Source organism: Simochromis diagramma, unplaced genomic scaffold (genome assembly GCF_900408965.1).
Source record: "Simochromis diagramma unplaced genomic scaffold, fSimDia1.1 OVJJ01000705.1, whole genome shotgun sequence".
NCBI classification, from domain to species: Eukaryota; Metazoa; Chordata; class Actinopteri; order Cichliformes; family Cichlidae; genus Simochromis; species Simochromis diagramma.
The window spans coordinates 830,079-845,351 of NW_024387448.1; positions in this window are offsets into that span (position 1 = coordinate 830,079).

Consider the following 15,273-nt stretch of genomic DNA (forward strand, 5'->3'; position numbering starts at 1 on the left):
AGTTTTGTGCTGCGGCATATTTCTGGGTTTCTTCTGTGGAAGTCTTGGGCACAATGCCTCGCATGTATTTGTAGGAGCACTTGCAGAGATGACAAATGAGGTATTTGGAGAACAAAGATGTTATAAGTCATTGGTTTCTCTTAATCATGTCGCAATTTAGGAGAGAGGGGAAAAAAAACCTCTATATGCTTTGTTGTTGTTAAACTCAATCAACATAGCTAATGTGATCTAATGGGCTCTATCATCATGCAAATGCAGAGAAATCTATGGAAAATACTTTTCCTCTTATACAGTTACGTGTATCATTAATCCATGATGTTTAAAATGTGATGGGAGTAATTTTGTGTGATAAAGTTCTCGTTGGATCAGATAAACCTTCCTGCATTTTCTGCTCATTTCCAAATTTTTAAGAAAAGCTGTTGATCATGTCCACCAAGTGCTGCATTTTGGCCTACCTAATGGAGGAATCAGTGAATGTTTGATTGATGTATCACGTTTTAACACTGATTTTAAAACAGAAACATTGCTAGTAGCTATAAGTCTGGACCTCCTTGTCTCTTCTGGGCCAATGTGTAGAGCTGTCCAATGATATAGTTCAGACAGACATTGCTTCTCTGCCTTGAAATATCCATTAGTTACACACGAACAGTTTTTAAAACAGGATCTGCCGTAGCTATTGTGTTTATAACCCAGCATAAGATTTATTTTTTTTGTAACCATTCTATAAACAACCATTCAAATCACTGATGTTTAAAGATGTAAGGCATGTGGATGCTTGACTCAAATGACTTTTTTGCAAAGAAAGTCCTTCATAATATTCTATAGATCGTGTTTACTGGAATAAATAAGCCTTTAAGACTGACTGCATGTTAGAAATACTTGAGGTAAATGATACTTCAAATTCAATAAAAATGACAATGTATCATTCTCTAGTGTTATGATGTTTTCCCTGTGAGAGACTTCAATCGTTTTCCACAAATGATATTTGGTTTTTTTCCCAATAGAATTTGTTCTTGTTGCTTGATTTACCAAATAATTGAGACGTCAATGTGTATTATTAAAAAGGTCTGGTAACTCGTGAAGAGAAATCACGCACTAACACACAAAAGCATCAGCATACGCAATGTGCAATGCATCATACAATACATAAGCATATAGGATGCACATTAGGACACTGCAGGAGCTCATGGGGAGCAATTCATTGTTCAGCTTGAAAATTTGGATTATACAAATGCACACACGTGCTATTGTGTATGTGTGTTAGTGTGTGTGTGTGACTGTGTACAGCTGCGTGTAAAATCTCCTCATGTTGAATGCAGACTTTTCAAAGTAATGAGCCATTTGTTTGTGGGGAGATTAAGTGAGCTCGCAGCTGTTACCATCTCACAACTATAATTTTGGTGTTCTTAATTGAAATTTTGCACAGTCTGTTATGTGCCAAGACACATGAAACAAATGAAAACCCATATTTGGGTTTTGACAGTCTGAAGCCCGTGAGCTTTTTTTTTTTTTTTTTTGTTGACTTTTTGTATGTTGTAACTGCAAAAACAAGTTAAAAAACAAGTCTCCACTGTCTTCTGGGCATTCAGCACCAGGTTGTTGTGGCTGTACCAGGACACCAGACGTTCAACGTTTCGACGTTCAGGTGAATTTGTTAGGATGTCCACTCCTGAAAAGATTGTGGCTTCCTGATGATCAATTAATCAAGTTTGTGTTGATTAGTAGCACCTGCTCATACTTACTTGTGTAGTTGTTTAACTACATACAGTCCTGTGTTGTGCTACAGTAACATCTGTGAGTGAGCACACTATTACTAGTAGACTGTATTAAGACCACTAATGACTAATGGACCATCAGTTTAACATAATTACTGTCTAATTGGTAATACAGCACAGTGCAAAAGTCTTGAGCCCCACATTGCTTTATATACTGATTTCAGGGAGCCAGAATTTCCTGCCATTTGTCTTTGAAAGGTTTTCATTCATGTGACATCACCATTGTTGTGAACTATCAGTGCTCTTTTCTTTCCCCTCACCCCCAACCGGTCACTCCCTGAGCCTGAGTTGCCGTGGGTTTCTTACTTTTAAAAGGGAGTATTTCCTTCCCAGTGTCTCAAAGTGCTCATAGGCGACTTTTGTTGTGAATTGGGCCCATATAAATAAAGCTGAATTGAACTAAATTGTTATAACCGGTGCAAATCTGAGAAAACAAGATCAAATTTAAAATGAAGCAATTAGATTATTGTTTTTCTAGTTTTACCAGACACTCCAAGTCCTTTACATATTCAACACACACACACTGCTTTCATGCTTACCCTGGCTGAAACAACAGCAGCAGTTCTGGGGTTCAGTATATTCCCTAAAGACACATCAACGTGTGGGCCTCTGGAACAGGAGGAACGACAAATCTTCTAATTCATGGACCAGATCTCACTTTCCTTCATCATTTCACTCTGGAAACTTTTCAAACCAAACAGAGCACACATCCAAATGACAGTTTAACCAAACTTCTGCAGCCGTCTTCTCGTGCTGAGAGAACAAGAAAACCTAACATTCCATTTTTACTTCACTTTAATGGCTACCAGGGCACTTTAGGAATAATTGTAAAATTTTATTGATCAGCACTAGCTGCACTTTTCTCCTTAGAGGGGCCTAATAACATCACATGGTTCCACTGTTGCAATAAAACAGTCATTTAAGCTGTGTTGAATATAGAGACATTTTGCAGACATGAACAACTGTCTTATTATATCTCGTCACTCACATGGCTTTGTAACCTCTGTCACTTTTTGGATCATCATTCTTACAAATGAATACACTAGCCTGGCTAATGCTCATTATTATCTCCTTTCCCCCCAGTTTTACACTCATAAATGAAAAGTCAGTGTCCTGAATACTTTATAAGGCCTGTATCGGCTCATTATGTTAAGGGTCGCCAATGTAACAGCCTCCTATAGTCTGTTATTGCCAGAAATGTTGCAATTACATGTCATGTATACTATTAGAATTGGCTGACTTTCCTACAGCGGGGCTGAGCAGACAAACAGTGGCAAAGCTGGAGTCTGTCATGTGCTGGCCAGCGACCATCATTAATGAGTGGGTGAGATGATGGCACAATGACTTGCATGCCTCTAAGGCTCTGTAAAGTGGCACCACAGGGACTTGCTGTACTGCACAAGGAGCTGTCATTGTCTGGGCAATGCACCAGACTCAGCTAGTTAGATATTGATGGCACAGTTTATGTGAATGCACATGTTTTACCCATCTGTTACCAAATGTTAATACGTTGAAGAAGCATATCCAGCATCTGAAAGCTTTGGAGAGGTATTTTAACGGTGTTGATCAAATCCTATGCCACACCAAAGGAGGAACAACTGAAACATCTGGGACTTTAAACATCACAGACAATGTGACTGATGATCCACATTGAAAGCTCTCTACAGGGCCAAACCAAAATGTAATTGCACCATTTTATCATGCTACAGTACCTAATGGCCATTTATAGTAAATAACCTACCTACCTACCCAGAGAAACAGACAATTTACAACCGCCAGTTAACCTCACATTCATGTCTTTTGATTGTAGCCGGAAGCATGAAGAAAACCCACGCAGGCATAGGGACAACATGTAAACTCCACAAGTAAATACCCCAGAACATTACTTTTTATATTAACAATGAATTAGATGACAATGACAATCCCCAGAGAATCAAGACATGACCTCGGAGTCTCTCTGACTTCTACTGACCTTCTGAGACTACTTTAGCTCATTGTTTTGGTCTCTATTTCTATCACAGGTGCTAAAGGCTGTTACAAACAAAACTTGCAAATGCACTCTGAGCTAGCTGCAAACAGATGAGATTTCTTAGTAGATAAACATTTAGCAGCTAAATGAATGAGCTAAATAGTCAAGGCATTTCCCTCTTTGCAGAAACTTAAAGCTGAGCTAAAGGTAGACTTTTTGTTGGATGCAAATTTGCCAAATGGCCTGAAACTCCAAAAGAATGCTAATAATAGTAAATACACTGGACATAGTGGCTTTGTAAAGGGATAACAGAATCTGAGATGATGTGTTTTCACATTTTTTGCTGCCAAAAATAAATTATTGCAGCTTTAAGGATGACAAAGTGCCATCAGCCAAATTTGAGCTTGGACATGTATTTAAAAGCTTTAATACCCCCGGATTCAAGAGGGATATTAACTACATAAGAGCAGCAGTCTGTTCTAAGTGTATATATTAGGTTGAGTTAATGTAGGCTTTTAGGTTGTATCTATTACATACATCTGATAGTGAGCCATGAACTATATTTCTAATGTTATTAAAACATAATCTTTGTGTCACTGTACAGTCCAAAAAGCATAAAGGGCTATAATATAAAAGCATAAAACATCCAGCAATCTTCTCCAAACACCTCCTTCAGTATAATAAACATAATAGGGTTTGTAGCTACGAAAGTGCTGCAGCTGTAAAAGCTAGATACTTTCACCATTATCCACATTTTTTTTGTGCCTTGACATGACACTTGTTCACACTTTCAAAAGACGTGATAGGAAAACAAAGCTAATTCTTGTCTGTAAAGTATAAAAGCATATATGCATTACATTCTGCTGTGTATATAGTAACCACAGTAACCACATTTAGCCATCTTGATGCTTTTGTTTACAAGTAAAATCCTTGTTTACTCGCACTTCTGCCTTCATACTTTCTAGTGTGAATAAAGCTGACACGGTTGTCCTTTTCTAGTGAGAATGGTACCAATATGAACATTTTAATGTCACGCTCGGGCCCTTGGGACAAAATATGGAAATTTCTTAAAAGTCTCTGGGCTCTCATTAATATCATTATCATCACCACTTCTGCTACTGTCCCACTTCCAATGGTGTGCCAAGGCTTTGTAAAAAAAAAAAACCCTCAGTTTTCTACGATGTAGTGAAGTAACCCTCCGTTATGTGTCAGAATCATCCAAAAGCAAGCGCATCACGTCATGAGTGACATTAAGTTCTGCATCCGCACGCTCATCCAGCGCTCAAAGTGAGGTTGTGTGAGAGTGTGTGTGTGTGGGTGCGTGTGTTCTGTTGCATTTGGATGCTGAGTGTATGGGTGTTCCAACCAGCCATCCCCCCTGGAGGTCACTTTGAAATGGAATAGATTTTTCTAGATCTCAGCCAAGGCTGTAGGGAAGGTCACTTCATTAATCACAGCTAAATGCCACTGTCTGCCCGTCTCCCTTCTTAACCAAGTAACACCCCCAGATAACATAATTGATTGATACTAATAATTAATTCTCCTCTGTTACAGAACGACACAGAGTATCATTCAGTGGTGAACCGTTAATTACTTTGTAAAGACTCATTAGGTTAATGCCATAGTGCGCTCCGGTGGCACGGGGGGCAAATGGATGTCTTCCTCCAGCAGTGGCCTTTTGTGAAACAGGACGCCCCCCATTTCCCACACACACGTTTCCCCTCCTCTCACTTCCTGTGTTGTTCTACATATCACCGTGTTAGCCTACTTTGACTGCTGATTCAGTGCTGCAAAATGTCATGTCAGATTTTGCTTGAGAAGATCTTGTCAGATGGGTTGAGGCACATGACAGTGGGGGGAAAGCACAGACAAGCAGGCTCAGCATGTGTGCTTTTTTATTCGTGGGGCATACGTGTATATGTTTGTGGCGTGTAAGTACATGTTTATGTTTGTGTCAGATTCTGTCTTGTTCACATGTAAAAGCCACCAGTCACGCAGCGCATCTGCATCGCAAGCAAGAGTAAGAGGACACGCCAGGTTATTTTATTATCTACCAATCTATGCTGTATGAAAGGAGCTGATGCAATAGAGGCTTTTACTTTGAAAATAATACCCTGTGACATGTTTGCATAAATAAATGTGTCATTTATTACCATCTCGTTCAGTCTCACTGTTCATGTTAGAATATTATTAGTGGAGACGTTTGTTTTTCAGTCACTGAAAGCTTTTACGTTTGCTGTTCTGTCTACAATATCGTTCCTGGGAATAATCTCCTTTGCATGGGAAGTGATACGTTCCTGATTTGATTACGAACAGACGCAACAACTTAGCAGTGAAGAACACAACTGCTGAAAGGCAAGAACAGCATCCTCGGGACCTCCAACAGCATATGAAATAAAAGGGGGAAAAAAATGGACCTCTGGACTCGTACTGTATAAATCAATTTTATAAAACGAATTGGCCACATATCACTTCAATTTTATCCTTTTCTCTAAACCTGTGGCCAGTTTATGACTATGGACATATTCTGATCTAAACAAAGCTGCACTGGTCACTAATATGAATAAATTAATAAATAAAAGCAGCATTCATGTGCATTCTAGCTCATCCCGCTAGACATTAGCTCCATCTTGTGGGCTGTATTTAAAAACTAGACTTCTGAGCTGGAGGCTGGACGTGACGTCTTCTCATGTCTCCACACTTACTGCTGTAGCTCCTAATCGGTAGCTGTCAGTATTGTTATGAAACTGCTTTAAAATTTTTATTGCCGTGTTTAAGATCCCCATAAATTAAGATTATTGCAGCTTTTATTTGCAGCTATAAATATTTCATATTTGAGTCTTTGGGTATAGATGATAGTAAATTATACTTTATACTACTATACCACTTCACAGAGTAACATTTAGGTTCCGTACAGTGATGTCAGAAGCTGATATAAGTCACTCACTGGAACTTAATCAAAGTTCTATGTGTGGCATCTCAGAAACCCTGAAAAAAATCTCTGAAATTTGACATTTCACTGACATTTGCACAGACAGAATGACAGTGGCTTTCACTAAGCAGCTGATGGGAACTATTTTTGGAGATGACCCAGAAAGATTGACAAAATGCAAATAAACAGAGAAGAGCAAATGGATTTATGATCAATATTGGCAGCAGTAGGCAGACAACAGATGTCTGTCAAATTGGGTTTCTCGGCTAAAGTAATTACAAAGAATAAAGTATGCCAAGTTACTTATAATGTGCCTCTCTGGTAGGGGGAATTTAACTAATCAAATGCATATCTCCAAACTCCACAGAAGGGCAGAGGGACAGTGTGTCTGCCAGAATGTATTTAAAGTTACAGTTAGACCATTAAACTAAGTCTGTGCCACATGCTAAATTGTCCTTTGAAGATCACTGGCCCAGCCATTAGTAGATTACTCTTTGAAATTTTGTCCACAAGAGAAAGCCTGTTGTAAAGTACATGCATGAATGTGATATTATGGCAGTAGGATCGGGTGGGTTTTATGAAATAGAATGAATGTGAAGTTTATTGATTTCAGGATTACTGTTGCTTACTGTTGAAAAAAAGATCTTAGGTTTGAACCTCCTGCTTTCTTCTGCTCTCCACATTAAAAATATATTGTACGTTGCTCTGTGCGTACTACACCTTTGATAGATAGGTCACCAATTTTCAAGGAGTGTGTGTTGTAAATGGCTTCTGGTCCGTGACGCCTTTTTATGCCAGTTTTAATTTAAATTCTGATTCTATTAACAATAAAAAATAATAGTATACAAATATATATTTTGGATCAAGAAAAGCTGTAAAGGTGACCAGTAATTTTAAAATTTCTTCTAAAGTTATGGGCAGCCATTACAGAGTCCTTAAGACTGGTATAATATGTAAATTTTCCTTAGTTCTTGTATTTTGCACAATTTAAAGTCTATTTCATGGTTTCTAATTGATACCTTTTAATCTACCAAAGAGGAAATAAATGCATTAATAATAGTCTGTGTGTCAGTGTTGAATGCATTATAACAATATTCCCTAGGTGGTAGAAGAGGATCTTCTAGATCTTGCATAAATGTCTCTTGATGGTCAGACTATAATCAAATAACACACCCAAGTTTCTGACAGCTGATTTCATGTAAATGCATAAAAGACCAAGGGAAGACTTGGTGCTTGGAAGCAGCTCGTCTGAACCAATGATAAGAATTTCTGTCTTATACCAGTTTAATTTCAAAAAATGTGCACAAACCCTATTCCTAATATCAGTTAAGGCAATTTGTAGGGGTTGAGAGGATAGTTGAAACGGTGGAGATCGACCTGTGTCATTGGCATAGCAGTGGAATGAAATGTTGTTTCTCAGTAGAGAGCATAGGTAAGGGAAAAGGGATAGGTCCCAGTATGGACCCCTGAGGAACTCCAGTATTTAGGGCAGATTAAAGAAAGCTGTGGTCATTAATGGAAACAAAACATTTTTGATTGGTCAGATATGACCTAAACCACTGCAGAGCATCCCAGATATACTAACCCAGAGGCCTCTAAATTAAAATTGTATGGTTTACTGTATCAAATGCTGCATAAGTCAAGTAGCAGATTTTATATTCTGTACTTAACACTTAAATGAGCTTATGTAAGTGTTACTGCTTATTGGTGCATCAGTGATTTATTATCTCAGAGAGAGTTAGCTTCAGTATAAAGTGCTTTGTTTGGGGGTGTTTGGCCATAATTAATTTGCTGTAATGCTTTTGTTATGATTTTTCTGGCCTTGTTAGCATTAGAGCATGTAATTCAATTCAATTCAATTTTATTTATATAGCGCCAAATCACAACAAAAGTCGCCTCAAGGCGCTTCATAGATACAGAGAAAAACCCAACAATCATATGACCCCCTATGAGCAAGAACTTTGGCGACAGTGGGAAGGAAAAACTCCCTTTTAACAGGGGCGGCCATCTGCTGCAACCGGTTGGGGTGAGAGAAGGAAGACAGGATAAAGACATGCTGTGGAAGAGAGACAGAGGTTAATAACAGATATGACTCAATGCAGAGAGGTCTATTAACACATAGTGAGTGAGAAAGGTGACTGGAAAGGAAAAACTCAATGCATCATGGGAATCCCCCGGCAGCCTACGTCTATTGCAGCATAACTAAGGGAGGATTCAGGGTCACCTGGTCCAGCCCTAACTATATGCTTTAGCAAAAAGGAAAGTTTTAAGCCTAATCTTAAAAGTAGAGATAGTGTCTGTCTCCCAAATCCAAACTGGAAGCTGGTTCCACAGAAGAGGGGCCTGAAAACTGAAGGCTCTCCCTCCCATTCTACTTTTAAATACTCTAGGAACAACAAGTAGGCCTGCAGAGCGAGAGCGAAGTGCTCTAATAGGGTGATATGGTACTACAAGATCATTAAGATAAGATGGGGTCTGATTATTTAAGACCTTGTATGTGAGGAGCAGGATTTTGAATTCAATTCTGGATTTAACAGGAAGCCAATGAAGGGAAGCCAAAACAGGAGATATATGCTCTCTCTTTCTAGTCCCTGTCAGCACTCTTGCTGCAGCATTTTGGATTAGTTGAAGGCTTTTCAGTGAGTTTTTTGGACATCCTGATAATAATGAATTACAGTAGTCCAGCCTGGAAGTAATAAAAGCATGAACTAGTTTTTCAGCGTCACTCTGAGACAGGATATTTCTAATTTTAGAGATGTTGCGCAAATGGAAGAACGCAGTCTTACATATTTGTTTAATATGTGCATTGAAGGACATATCCTGGTCAAAAATGACTCCAAGGTTCCTCACAGCGTTACTGGAGGCCAAGGTAATGCCATCCAGGGTAAGAATCTGGTTAGATACCATATTTCTAAGCTTTTCAGGGCCGAGTACAATAACCTCAGTTTTATCTGAATTAAGAAGCAGAAAGTTAGCGGCCATCCAGGTCTTTATGTCTTTAAGACATTCCTGCAGTTTAACTAATTGGTGTGTGTTATCTGGCTTCATGGACAGATAGAGCTGGGTGTCATCTGCATAGCAGTGAAAATGTATGCTATGTCTTCTAATGATGCTGCCTAAGGGAAGCATGTATAATGTAAACAGAATTGGTCCTAGCACTGAACCCTGTGGAACTCCATAATTAACCTCAGTGTGTGAAGAGGACTCTCCATTTACATGTACAAATTGAAGTCTATTAGATAGATATGATACAAACCACTGCAGTGCAGTACCTGTAATACCTACAGCATGTTCTAATCGCTCTAATAGGATATTATGGTCAACAGTATCAAATGCTGCACTAAGGTCTAGCAGGACAAGCACAGAGATGAGTCCACTGTCAGAGGCCATAAGAAGATCATTTGTAACCTTCACTAAAGCTGTTTCTGTGCTGTGATGAACTCTGAAACCTGACTGAAACTCTTCAAATAAACCATTCGTCTGCAGATGATCTGTTACCTGTTTGACAACTACTCTTTCAAGGATTTTTGATATGAAAGGAAGGTTGGAGATTGGCCTATAATTAACTAAGACTGCTGGGTCTAGAGATGGCTTTTTGAGTAAAGGTTTAACTACAGCCAGCTTGAAGGCCTGTGGTACATAATAATACATGTAAGAATATGTATTATTTACTATACTTTTAGTCATACAAATGCTGTAGCTGTAACACCTACTCTGTTGGTAGGTTCAATTACCTGTATTTTGGTCCAGACAAATATATTAAAGTCCTGGACAGACTATCATTAACATGCATCCCATTTAATTGTTCCCCTAACTTTAGTCAAAGATTTAAACAGAGGCTCTGATCGAGGGTCTTATTGTTTTTTTCTTTGAGAAAAAAACATTTCACCCTGCTTGTTGAGAGCTCAGGGTTTCTCTTGAAAATTGAATCAACTACTTTGATTATATTTTAGTGCGTCCTGGGTTCCTCCTGGTGCATGGCAATCCCCAGCAGTTCTTGGAGGATGAAGGAATTGACACCATTGACTGAACCCCGGGCTCGCCTGACCTGAATCCAGTAGAGCACCTCTGTAACATTATATTTCATCCGATACCAAGAGGTTATACCTCAGACTTTCCAGGAGCTTTAATTACGATTACTATTACAATTTTGATAACTGTTGACTGTCTTCCCTACACATTAAATGTGTATGACCCTTAATTGACCTAACACTTCCTTAAACCTGATGGGGCCTGCTGACTCTCATTCAATTCCCCGTCCGCACTTAAGACAGAGAAATAACATTGTCCTGAGGCAAAAAAATCAAAAAATGTTAATTTAAACAGCTGAAATCAAAATCTGACTTCAAACTACCAAATATAGTTCTTCAGATGTTCAAGTACATCCACATATTTTGAACATAGTTATTTCTATTTATGTATAAAAAATGATGTTATTCTTAGCAGTAGCTGATACTGCATCCCATGTGAATTTGTTTCCTGAAAGGACTGCCAGGTCAAAGGTCAAACCCTCTTCAACTTCTCATTTTAGTAAACAGTGTTGTGTCTTGTGTCATCAAACAGAAAAAAATAATAAATACAAATTTTAGGGGACAGCGTAAACCAAAAAATGTGGTTTGTTGCCCCAAGGCAGCACCGTGCCATAGAGGGCTAATGTGTTGTGATGTGACGCCAGACTACAAAGTGTTACAGGATATGGTGGTCTGTTTTTATCTTTTTTGAGGCATTTTTTCCAAAATGAAAAAAATAAATGTTTTGCTTTCTTTGCAAGCCCCTGGGAACTTGACTGGAAGTGAAGGAGAAGGGGAAAATATGTATATATATATATATATATATATATATATATATATATATATATATTTTTTTTTTTTTTTTTTTTTTTTTTTAATTTATTTATTTTAAATCACAACAACCACAAATTAAAATACAAAACTGTTCTTACAGTGTCAGAGTGTCTAGTTGGATTTGATCACATGGGTTGCTTGGCTAGGCTCACTTAAAGAAAGGAGAAGGTAATGTTATTTCTTTAAGGACAAAGTAGAAAGAACTCCTATGAAGAGTATAAATGAAGATTGCATTCTGCACAAAATACCAAGGACACCAGTCACACAAAAGAAAGAAAGAAGCATAGAGATTGAGCCACCTGGAGCGCATAAAGCCTGACAGCCAGTTAAAAGCGAGGTCCCAGGACAACTATTGATCAGATAAAGGAAAGCCTTAGGGAACCGAGAGGACAAGGGGAACAACAAGCAGAGAAGCTGAACAATGCTTTCTGATTGACAGAGAGACAAAGTGATGCTCATGTACTCATGTCTAGGATAAAGGGGGGTTGTTTTAGGGCACAGTATACTCAGCAGAGTAGTAAACACTTTTTAAGCATTGCCATTAGAGCAGAGCTTCCCAAAGTGTGGGGCCCGCCCCCTAGAGGGTGCGCAGAGCTATTGCGGGGGGGGGGGGGGGGGGGGGGGGGGGCGTGGTATGAAAAGGAAAAAAAAAGAAGAAAAAAAGAACGCTTGGACACTGCTAGCATATTGGACAGGTTTTTTGACGGGGCGCCCACGCAAACGCAAAGCAGGAGATGAAGCATCGCTGAATATGTTTCCAAACTAACTTCCTTCTAACTAACTTCCAAAGACTAGAAAATATGGTGAAGCATGTCTTCCCTTTGGCTTCACCTGCACAAGTGCCAAGGTAGGTCTCCCCTACAGAATTGGTTTTCCCTTTGTCGGGAGCAGCACTGGGCTCTCCAAATCACAGACAAACAGTAAAGTTACAGTGGGATACAAATAATATCAGGCTGATCCTGCCGCAATTTGTTCCCCCTGTCGAAATCACGGAAAAACAGCATTCCACAGTTGTTTATGTTTTTAAACCCATTTTGCACAGAGAGGCATTTTTTGATTTGATAGCAATGTTGAATATTATTACACAGGAAAAAAAAAACAACTACACGTAAAATAATCACACTGTGACACCTCTGCCTTTCTAAACGGAGTGACAGTAGGTGCGTGTGTAAATGTAAGCGTATAAAAACGGAAGATAGTCAGATTAACAGTATTTTGTCTCTATCTGCCATTCTGCAATTCATCTCATGTAAACAATAACATGGCGCACAGCGTGACGTGAGTTTGGGAACCACTGCATTAGAGGATAAACTTAAAGTAAGAATAATCTATTATTTATGCAGTCTAGTATAGTATATTAGCCTCAAATGAGGCATAGACAAAGCAACCATATTCTAATTAATGAATTAATGACTAAAACTAATAGTCACCATTCAAATGTGTTCTAAACTTTCAAAGGTTTATTGACTTTCAGCTGCATCCATGAATACCAGTGAAACAGGACATCTGCCTCACTAAAAAGTACAACAGAGCGGCAAACACAAGCAAGACATAGAAATCTTCAGCCTTAACTAGAAGGTGAGTGATCGTAGGATTGCACACAGGTGAGTGTCAACTCGATTGTCTCCAGGTGCGCACTTTATTGAAACGCATAAGCAGAATTACTCACATCACACATACACACACACAATGATATAGAAGAGAAAGATAGAAGGTGTGTTGGCACAGGAGGACTAGAGGATCATGACACCTTTGTCTTCATGCTCCTGCATTGTCATCATATTAATGTTATGCTGGGTAATAATTGTGGGTCCAGATTTAGGTGCTAGCTACATCCCGATGCAAGATGTCATCATGCAATGCTCTTCCTACTGTCAGTCGATGTTGATCCATTGAACACTTACATCTGTTTAATGGTGTTAAATATCCCAATTCTTTGATCTTTGGGCTGAAGGAAGAACAACATAAATGTTCAATCAACAATCTCTTTATTTCATACAATTCTCATTATTCCATACAACACTTTTGAGCATTACCATCCGGACGGGAGATATGGACAGGAGGGTGTCCGCCAGAACTCTTATAGCTTCAGCCCCCCTCCAAAGTCATAAAACCTAAACATCCACATTCTTTCTCTCTCAGTGAGCCTAAGTTATGACCTTGGCTTCCTGTGCAGTATGTTCTGTTCTTTCTAATCAGACAAATAAGGCCATGATTCTCTGAAAACAGTATTTCTTATAAATCAGCAGTATAATGCATCATAAAACAATGTCATTCATTCACAATAAATTAGCAGTCTAATGTAATACAAATCATTCTAATAAATGTAATAGTTATCACCTTCTTCTAAGTCAGGAGAATAATGCAACCTAAAACTACATAATGATTTCACAAGCTTTAATTAGAGGTATAACATGGCATAAAATAGTATAATAATCTCACAATGGACGTATCATACACTATATGGTCAAACATATTCACTCACCCATCCAAACAATTGAATTCAAGTGTTTCAATCACTTCCATGGTCACAGGTGTATAAAATTAAGCACTCAGGCATGCAGACTGCTTCTATAAGCATTTGTGAAAGAATGGGTTGCTCTCAGGATGTCAGTGAACTCTAGCGTGGTATTATGATAGGATGCCACCTGTGCAACAAGTCCATTCTTGAAATGTCCTCATTATTAAATATTTCAAAAGTGGCACAAAGTGGTAGACCACATTACATCACAGAGCGGGCTCAACGGATACTGTGGCACAGAGGTTGCCAACTTTTTGTAGATTCAGTCAGTACAGACCTCCAAACTTCATGTGGCCATTAGATTAGCTAAAGAACAGTGTGTAGAGAACTTGATGGAATGGGTTTCCATGGCCGAGCGCAATATAGAGAAGTGGAGACATGTTCTCTGGAGTGATGAGTCACGCTTCTTCATCTCAAAATGTGATGGACAAGTCTGGGTTTGGCAGTTACCATGAAAACAGTACTTGTCTTACTGCATTTTGCCAAGTTTAAACTTTGCTGGAGGGGGTGTGGGGTTGTTTTTCAGAAGTTGGGCTCAGCTCTTTACTTCCAGTGAAAGAAACTGAAAATATTTTGTGCAATTTCATGCTCCCAACTTTGTAGGAACAACTTGGGAATGGCTCCTTCCTGTTCTAGCATGGCTGTGCACGAGTGCACACAAGCAGGGTCCTTAAAGACATGGATGAGTGAGTTTGGTGTGGAAGAATTTGACTGGCCTGCACAGTCCTAAACTCAGCCCGAGAGAAAACCTTTGGGATGAATTAGAGCAGCGGTCCCCAACCTTTTTTGCGCCATGGACCGGTTTATGCCCAAGAATATTTTCACGGACCAGCCTTTAAGGTGTCGCGGACAAATACAACAAAATAAAACTAGTACCGGTACCGAAAAAAAGAAGATTTATTCATAACACACGTGAAAAGACCCTTGAAAACCGAGTTAACGATAAAAACGATAACAAAATAACGCTGAAAACCGATAAAAACCCTGAAAACCATACATTTCACACCTGAGCCTCAACTCTCGTGGCCCGGTACCAAACAACTCACGGACCGGTACCAGTCCAAGGCCCGGGGGTTGGGGACCGCTGAATTAGAGCATACACTTCAAGGCCGGCCTTCTCATCCATCATCAGTGCCTGACCTCACAAATGTCCTTCTGGAGGAATTGTCAAAAATTCCCATAAGCACACTCCTAAACCTTATGGAAAGCCTTCCAATGAGAGTTGAAGCTGT